The 8,588-nt window shown below is 40.2% G+C and overlaps 1 long non-coding RNA gene across 1 annotated transcript; it reads left to right on the forward strand.

Moving 5' to 3' along the window:
• The first annotated feature begins 3,603 nt into the window (after positions 1-3,603).
• Positions 3,604-7,709, forward strand: LOC127316526 (uncharacterized). Its single transcript, XR_007860471.2, has 5 exons — positions 3,604-4,017; positions 4,106-4,202; positions 4,369-4,445; positions 5,331-5,404; positions 5,574-7,709. It is a non-coding gene; the product is annotated as an uncharacterized lncRNA (long non-coding RNA).
• The last annotated feature ends 879 nt before the right edge of the window (positions 7,710-8,588 follow it).

Consider the following 8,588-nt stretch of genomic DNA (forward strand, 5'->3'; position numbering starts at 1 on the left):
TCATGAATCTCCAACGACAGCTATTGAAGATTGGAGGCCGACTTAGTGTGCACATAAAAGAATGATAATATCATGTCTTTGGTTGTCACCAAAGTATGTCAAAGATCTGACCTTGTTCCTCCGTGGACTTGCACTTTTTGCAGTCGTCAGGGATCAAGTCCTCAGTTTTTGACTAGTAATTTTTAGGCCAGCCACCAAAAGATGCCGACTTTGGGAGTACCTACACAACTACCCCTTCGAAGACCCCACGTCCCCGGGATGTTGAGCAAGAAGACTACACAGTTTTAGCCTCTACCTCAACCTCGACGACTCAACACCAGGCCGCATCACCACTCTCTGCTTCAAGAATCCTTGTTGAAGACGATGTCAACAAGCTGAAGACTGGAACATATGTGACCAGCCCAAACCTATAGGATGGATAGGACAAAACTCAATCGCTTTGATTGAGCTACCCCCGCGTATTAGTCATCCATGGGTACTTGTGTTACCATGTCTGGTTTGATGATTGCTTGTAGTTCCCTAAGTGTGTTGTCTTGAGTGTTTTTATTTGTTTGTTGTGTGTTTGATTGTCTTGGTCTTTAGGTCTGAAAAACACTCTTGGTGTGATAAACCAGCGTAGGAAGCCCCTATAAGATGTTTTCACAGTCATCTACCTCGCCGATAAAATGCTTACTGCTAGCTAAATGGATAAGTTAACCCTGTTAACCATCGATTCTCAACCGTCAGAGAAACTGACCCAGACCCCTATCTACGCCAACTACTTTCAAGATCAGCTGAAGCATCTCTACTAAGCCGAGAAGACAGAAGACCCTACCTTCAAGAGTGACTGCACCTCTGCAAGAAGACATGCATACTAACTTTGTCTAACCTTGGAGTATAATCGCGCTAACCTCGAGGATATCTTTTTGAAACCACCCTCTAACACACCGTCTAACAAACTGAGAGAACAATAGCGTCAGACCCAAGTTACATCACATGGTTCATCTGTTCCTCATCAAGTGAAGCTCATGAAGATACCTCAAGACTCAAGATTAGGTGTATTTACCTGCTCACTTCTTAAGTGGTATAAGTCAACACTGACCCTCAAGCTGAAGATTGTCTTCGACGGCCTTCGTTGCTGCTTCATATGGAGACCAACCAGGTGTTTCATCGACTTACTAACTTACCGCGCGTTATATGGTCTAATAAACACTGTGAGTGCCTCTTGAAGTCGTGGACTACACATCGTCTCCTGAAGATTCTTCAACTGAATACGGAAGATCGACGACTTCTTCAGAAGCCCAGACAGGACTACAAGGCAGAAGCTCTGAGTTTTTCCGAAACCCGATGAAAAATCCTAAGGGTGGAAGACTTCGTCTTCCACTAAAAATTGGAGCTGACCCTAAAAATTTAAAGCTTTCTAAAACACCGTTGGGAATTTGGGATGCACTAACTTCCCTTGAAGCTGTGGACTGCACCTCGCTCCCTGAAGATGCTTCAACTCAAGACGAGAGAAAGATCACTTCTTCGAAAGCACTGACAAGACCCTTGGCCGAAGCTTAGAGTTTTTAAACCCCCCTATGAACAATTTTAAGGGTGGAAGACTTCGTCTTCCACTAAAATTTAAAGTTAACTCTAAAAAGTTTTCAACCCTGCTAAAGCACCGCTGGAGTGCGCTAACTCTCCTTGAATCGTGGACTCTAACACCTGCTTGGAGTATTCAACCTCTTCATGAAGCTCACCATCGGTAGGAATCCATCATGTCTCCCAGAAGATGAAGCAACGACCTTCTCAAAAAAATGGCACATCTACAAAAGAATGGAGTCTAACTTTAGTTAAACTTTACAACCCCTCTAGTTCTATGCTTAGTAATCTCGGGACAAGATTATTTTAAGGGTGGAAGATCTGTAACACCCCAACTTTTTGCAAGCTTGTTTAATTATCCAAAGTGCAAAAATTAGGGGGAACAAAAACTTTTTCTATAGACTAATTAACATGAATTGCCTTGATCTGTTTGTTATGATGAATTGCCTTGATCTGTTGGTAGATAAATTGTCTTGATTTGCTTGTTGAGTTTTGTTTTGAGCTACCCTTAATAACAACACCTCTAGTGGTTAAACAAGCAACTCACTAAATAAAACACATGGTGGCTTAGGAAGAATTGTTTTTCTTTTTACTACATCAAACCTCCCTCCCGATGGCAACATGAGTGTGCCTACTTATAAGATTCCAACTTTGGCAGTTGATCTCTTAGCACCCACAACTGTTTTTGGTGACCTCAGTGCATGGATCTCTTCTATACAGCACCCTCTGCAACTTCCACATCTTACATGTCACATCCTCCACTTGCAACTCTTATAATCACTTGATCTGGTATCCTATCCAATGTTTCAGCACCAGATCACTTCTTCCTCTTTTACCTCTTGTGTTTATTTAATCCAATTTTAATATCCACAAAACCAAGAGTAGGTATGATGGGTACATTTTGTAGCCACCATCCACCCTTGAGAACACTCCTTCCTAAATTAGTTTTCTTTCTCAAAAACCCTATTGTTTCTCTTCCCTGGTTTTAGCCACAAAAATCACTCCTTGTTATTAAAACTCCTTAAATGTTTTCTTCAAATAACAAGAGAGATTGTGGATGGTATTTTGTATCATCCCATTCCCTTCAACCCAAAAAGACTTTCTATAAAGGCATTTGATTTTCTTCCTTCTTTTAAGTGCATGGTTTTGGTACATGTGCCATCCTTGCACCTTTTGATAACACAAGGGAAAAATCTATTTGGCATTATTATGCAAGTAGACCCATTTTGTTTAAAAAATCATTGGATATCTTTCAAAATGTTTTCAAAGGAAAGTTCAATATAAACCCTATCCAACATTTTGATCAACTCTCATAGTGGTGGAGACCCACCTCTGTAAAGTTCCAGATCTAATTAACAACTTCCATTCATTCATCACATCTCACTCTTGTATGGTTTACCATCATCATCTTGACCTCATGTTGATGGCTTATGCCACCATATTCATCCTTGTGAGTATGGTTATTTCACTCACCATCTCTCTTAGCCTTGCTCTACAATTGTCTAAACCACCATCACCACCATCATCTTTTGGCCAAGTTGATCACTTGATCAAAGTGCTTCATTCCTCAACATTGGCACCAATGTTTATTAACACCTCTCTCTTTTCATTCTTACTTCATCAAATCAACATTACCCATCTACCTTGGCATGCTCATGCATTGTTGCATGTGGTCAATGCCAATCTTTTCAATTTTGAATTCAAATAAAAAGTTTTATTCTTCAACTATACCTTTGGATCTATTTTCATCTTATGTTTGTCACAACCAAAGTGGTGGGAATTATCCTTAGAGTACATATCACCTCACACTTCTTTTTATCTATATGAATCCACTCATATTCTTATCATCATTAAAGTCTCATTGACGTCATCTCCTCAACATCATGCCTTGGCCTACACACATGGATGTTGTGCATCTCTTTGTTTGTTCACTTATGTTTGGCAAGGATGGAGCCGGCCATTGTCTATGCATGGCAATTTCGGCCAGCCATTACTCTCTATTTTTCTTCCTCTACAAGACTTGCCTCCCAACTACCCCAATCAATAAATGAGCAGCCTCCCAACCCACCCAATCAATGAGGAGGCAGCCACCATCCTCCCTCTTTATAAGGAGCTTGGCCGGCCACACCTCCTCTCCTTTGCCTCATTTCTTTTCACTCCCTACTATTTCCTCCACTCCCTCACACTCTCCTCCTCCACTTCCCCACGAAAATGGTGCTCCCCTTGCTCCCATGGCCGGCCATGGCCATGGCAAGCCACCAAGATGAAGCTCTCGCTCTCCCTCAAGCTCCTCCTCACCATGAGAGCCTCCCTCTCCTTCTTCTCCTCAACCCTAGATGGTTTTCTCTCCTCTTCTTCTTCCTCCCTTGCTAAGATTGGATCTTGATGCAGGTGCATGTTGGTCCAAGCATGGAGAAGCTTGAGCTATCCTCAGATCTGAAGTTCTTGAGCAAAGTTCGTCCAAATCCCTGCAGTAATTTCTGCTATCTTGCTGTTTCAGATTCTGTACGATTTTGTAAAATCCGCCAAAACTCGTGTGTAGGGCCAAATCGAGTGATTCAAAGTTCCACGAATAGCTATTGAAAAGATCTACAACTTGGCGTTGGTTTCACCCTCAAATTCGTTACATATTTTCCTCGGTAAATAAAGTCCTGTAAACATGCAGATTCACTCTTTGTTAGATTTGTTCCGTTTTACAAAACCTTTTTTTAGCAAACTCAACTGTGGGTGAAAGCCCTCTTCAATACCTTCATTTTGGCGGTGGTTTCACTTCGATTGACCTCCTGAAACTGAAATGGTTCGCAGATCAAGATCTGGTCAGATCTGACTTGGTCGAATTAAATCAGGAGCTTGGGAACGAATTTTTGAATGAAACAAACTGGGTAAGAACCACCTTTTCAATACCTTTCAGATGCAACTGACCTCATATTTTTATGAATCATGTACGATTTGTGGTGAATTAAACTTGTTCTGTGTGTTCTGCAGACATGGCTGTTAGTTTTTAAATCACCAAAAATCCATCTTTGAACCTAATTGAGTGATTCTAACTTTGTAGGACTGCTGTATGTTTTCTTAATCATCTCCAACAAGTTTCAAACATTTATCTATTATGAAAATCCAGTTGTAAAGAAATTGGTAAAGACATACAGTAACCTTGTTAATCTATTTGTGAGAGTTTCAGAAACTATTTGAACCCAAATCCAATTGTGTATGCATCTCTGTTTAAATATCTTTCAAATGCCAGTGGTCTCATATTTTTAGGATTTTTCTACGATTTATGGCTTACAGATCTTGTTTTCTGTACAACCAGATTCAAACAAATTCCTAAATTTGTAGGTTTAATATTTTTGAGTGAATCCAATTGGGTTAGTCTTGTATTAGTACTGGCCATCTAGGAAAAATAGTGGTAGTCTCTGTTCATGCATATTTCTTACTGTTACTAATGTGTATGTGTGACATGGATTGTTGAACCAAAACTCTTTGGTTTATTTTTAAACCTTTGCCCACTCTTTTATTTAAAAATTGGTCAACCAATGTTTTATTCTTGCAAAACAAAACCTCTGCAACTTAACCTTAGTTCTATTGTTTGGCTTAAGTCTTCAAATGGTGTGGCATATCAATTACTTCCTATTCTTGTGTAGTGTTGTGTAAGCTTTACAAAATAGAGAGAATGATTTCCCGCTTTTCCAAAAATGTTTCAAAAAATAATATGAATGTTTGTAATGCCCAACTAATGCACTTGTCCTCTTTATGATGTTATCTACCAGGGGATACTTAGTTGTGCCATGGTGATACCGAGAGAGGCAATTGCTAAGTTATGATACTCTCATACCTTTACTAGGTAAATAAAATGGGTTCTCTTTTAGTTGCTTTGTAGTATCTATAAGTTCTTTGTATGTTAGCCCGTAGTAAGGTGGTTAGCTATTGCTTGTTGATTGTTGAATGTTGCATGCTTGTTATGATTGGTGCAATGTGATTGATTGTGTTCCTTTTATATTTTCCGACGATAGATGCGAACGATTCCGGAGAAGAAGAAGAAGAAGTGGTTCGGACAAGGATTTTATTTATATTGATGGGATTCTTATATTGATGAAGTTGAAGAAGTCCAGGGACAAATAAGCCAAGGCAAGCCATCTTTTGATCTCTGATATGATGTCTCTTTGGATGTCATCTTGTGCTATCAATAGCATCTTGGTTCTATGTGTGATGATCTCCATATTGTTGTCATCTATGCTTGGATGCAAGCATGGTACCTCTAGTAGTTTTATCTTGTCAAGGTCTTGGTAATTTGTTGGGTGTATGGTATCATGGCCATTGCTATCCAACTTGCTTTCTATATTTAGCTTGAATATGTTCCACCTCGGGACAAGATTCATACTACACCCCCTTCTAGTGTAGATGTATCAATACCATGTTTTTGGTGTATTCTCAAATTGTGATGAGTATGCCTGTTTTCCCTTAATGGTGTTGGTGTTGGTCAATTCTCATCCCTATCTATCTATTGATTGGGTTAGATAGCACCACAAATCTGAAAGTATATTTCCTCTTGTGTTGTCATAATACATGCTTAGCTCAAGCAAGTATGATCCACTCCAATACCTCTTTTTCATACCCTCAATGGCGTGATGATCCTCATCTCGGCCATAGTGTTGTATTAGTTCAACTCATGAAACTTTAGATTGGGAACCCCTCAAGGTTTACCTTGTTGTAAATGTTTATGAAAACCTTGGGTGAGGCAATCTTACCCAAGCGTATGGTTTATGAAAGGAAAGGATCTTGACAAAGATGGTTGGAAAGAGGAAGGTGTGTGTGACTTGGGTTTTTGAGAAAAATGACACATGGTTCTTTGTATTCGCCCGGAACAACTAAACAGCGCAACCATAGCTACTCCAACGTGGGCACGGGGCTTAACTTGACGTTTGTTCTTCTTAGCATGAGGCACCGCACAACTATACAAGGGTACGGTTACCCCCGAGTCCGGGTTGTCATGGTTGGGACAATAGTATAACGGGAGGCCTTCGGGGCTGACCCGTCCGGAAGACACTATGGGTCTCCTGGCTTGGCGGTGGAGCCACGCTCTAGAGGAGGTGAGCTGCCACGGTGCCGGGGAGGTACATACTCCATAGGGTAGGACCTCATGTTAAGTCGAATGGGCGAAAGGTTATGTCCGGGTATCCGTCGTGGCATATGTCGTTATGCGGGGATGATGCCCACACGATAGGTATCCGGATAGTTGTGGTGAAAGTGTGCAAACTCTGCAGAGTCAAAACTATTCGAATAGCCGCGTCCGCGGTCATGGACGGTTGGGATGGCCGTTACAGAGCTGTGTCGAGTTTTGGTTTTGAAAATGATTTCCAAAGGAAATGTGTGTTGGAAGTACCGGAAGGGTACGGGAAAGATGGTGTGCCGACCATGTGGAGATGGTCGAGGAAAATGAAACAAAAGAGGGTGACCCTTCCTAGTGTTTCATGTAGAGGAACTCTGCTTTAACAAAGATATAGAGATGTCATAGGACTTTCTTAGTGTCCCCTTCAACTGTGATGTGGGATGCTATATCCACAAGAGAAACTGATTCTCTTTCACATGCTATATCCACAAGAGAAACTGATTCTCTTTCACATGCTATATCCACAAGAGAAACTGATTCTCTTTCACATGCTATATCCACCAGAGAAACTATTCTTCCTCTCTTGTCTTCTTTAGTTAGAATTGTTATCACCTTCTTGATGGTTTGCGAGTACAATTCAAATGTACTCACGGCTTTGTCCCTGGCTATTTACTTGGCCAGACCTGGAGGACTTCGACAGATGAAGAAGGAGTTGACGACGTTTATGCGAGCTAGGAACGTCTTCCCAGTCAGTTGCCTGTAGGGTTAAGGCAGATGACTTGGGCTCTGCGCTGCTGAAGTGATTCCGCTACTCTGATGATTAGATTAGGCCCTTCGAGGCGATTATGTAAAGATTGGTCATGTGACCTTGTTGTAATTTTCTTATTCCGTTTTGTAAAGGATGATGTAATTTTGATATCAGTTCGGTTATGTGTTCACGGCGCACTGATCATGGGATCGTGAACTGTATACATAAAAGGGTATTTCGGACAGCTAGTCCGGGGTCCCCACACATGATATTTTTAGTCCCCCAAGCATTGAGGAGAAAATTTTCTTTGATGATACTTTGCCTCCTATTTATGATGATTATAATGATAGTGGTCTTTTGGTTCCACCTACTATGGAGGATAAATCTAATTATGTTTACAATATGCCTCCTATATTTGATGATAGCTACTTTGTTGAAATTGCTCCCACTATTACTAATAAAATTGATTATGCTTATGTGGAGAGTAATAATTTTATGCATGAGACTCATGATAAGAATGTTTCATTTGATAGTTATATTGTTGAGTTTGCTCATGATGCTACTGGATATTATTATGAGAGAGAAAAATATGGTTGTAGAAATTTTCATGTTACTAAAACACCTCTCTATATGCTGAAATTTTTGAAGTTACACTTGTTTTATCTTCCTATGCTTGTAACTTTGCTCTTCATGAACTTGTTTATTTACAAGATTCCTTTTCATAGGAAGTGGGTTAGACTTAAATGTGTTTTGAATTTGCTTTTTGATGCTCTCTTTTGCTTCAATTCTTATTTCTTGGGAGTGCATCATTGAAATTACTGAGCCCATCTTAATGGCTATAAAGAAAGCACTTCTTGGGAGATAACCCATGTGTTTATTTTACTACAGCAACTTTGTTTTATATTTGAGTCTTGGAAGTTGTTACTACTGTAGCAACCTCTCCTTATCTTTATTTTATTGCATTGTTGTGCCAAGTAAAGTCTTTGATAGTAAGGTTGATACTAGATTTGGATTACTGCGCAGAAACAGATTTCTTGCTGTCACGAATTTGGGTTGAATTCTCTGTAGGTAACTCAAAAAAATCTTCCAATTTACGTGAGTGATCCTCAGATATGTACGCAACATTCATTCAATTTGAGCATTTTCATCTGAGCAAGTCTGGTGCACCTT

Source organism: Lolium perenne, chromosome 7, assembly GCF_019359855.2.
Source record: "Lolium perenne isolate Kyuss_39 chromosome 7, Kyuss_2.0, whole genome shotgun sequence".
Classification (NCBI taxonomy): Eukaryota; Viridiplantae; Streptophyta; class Magnoliopsida; order Poales; family Poaceae; genus Lolium; species Lolium perenne.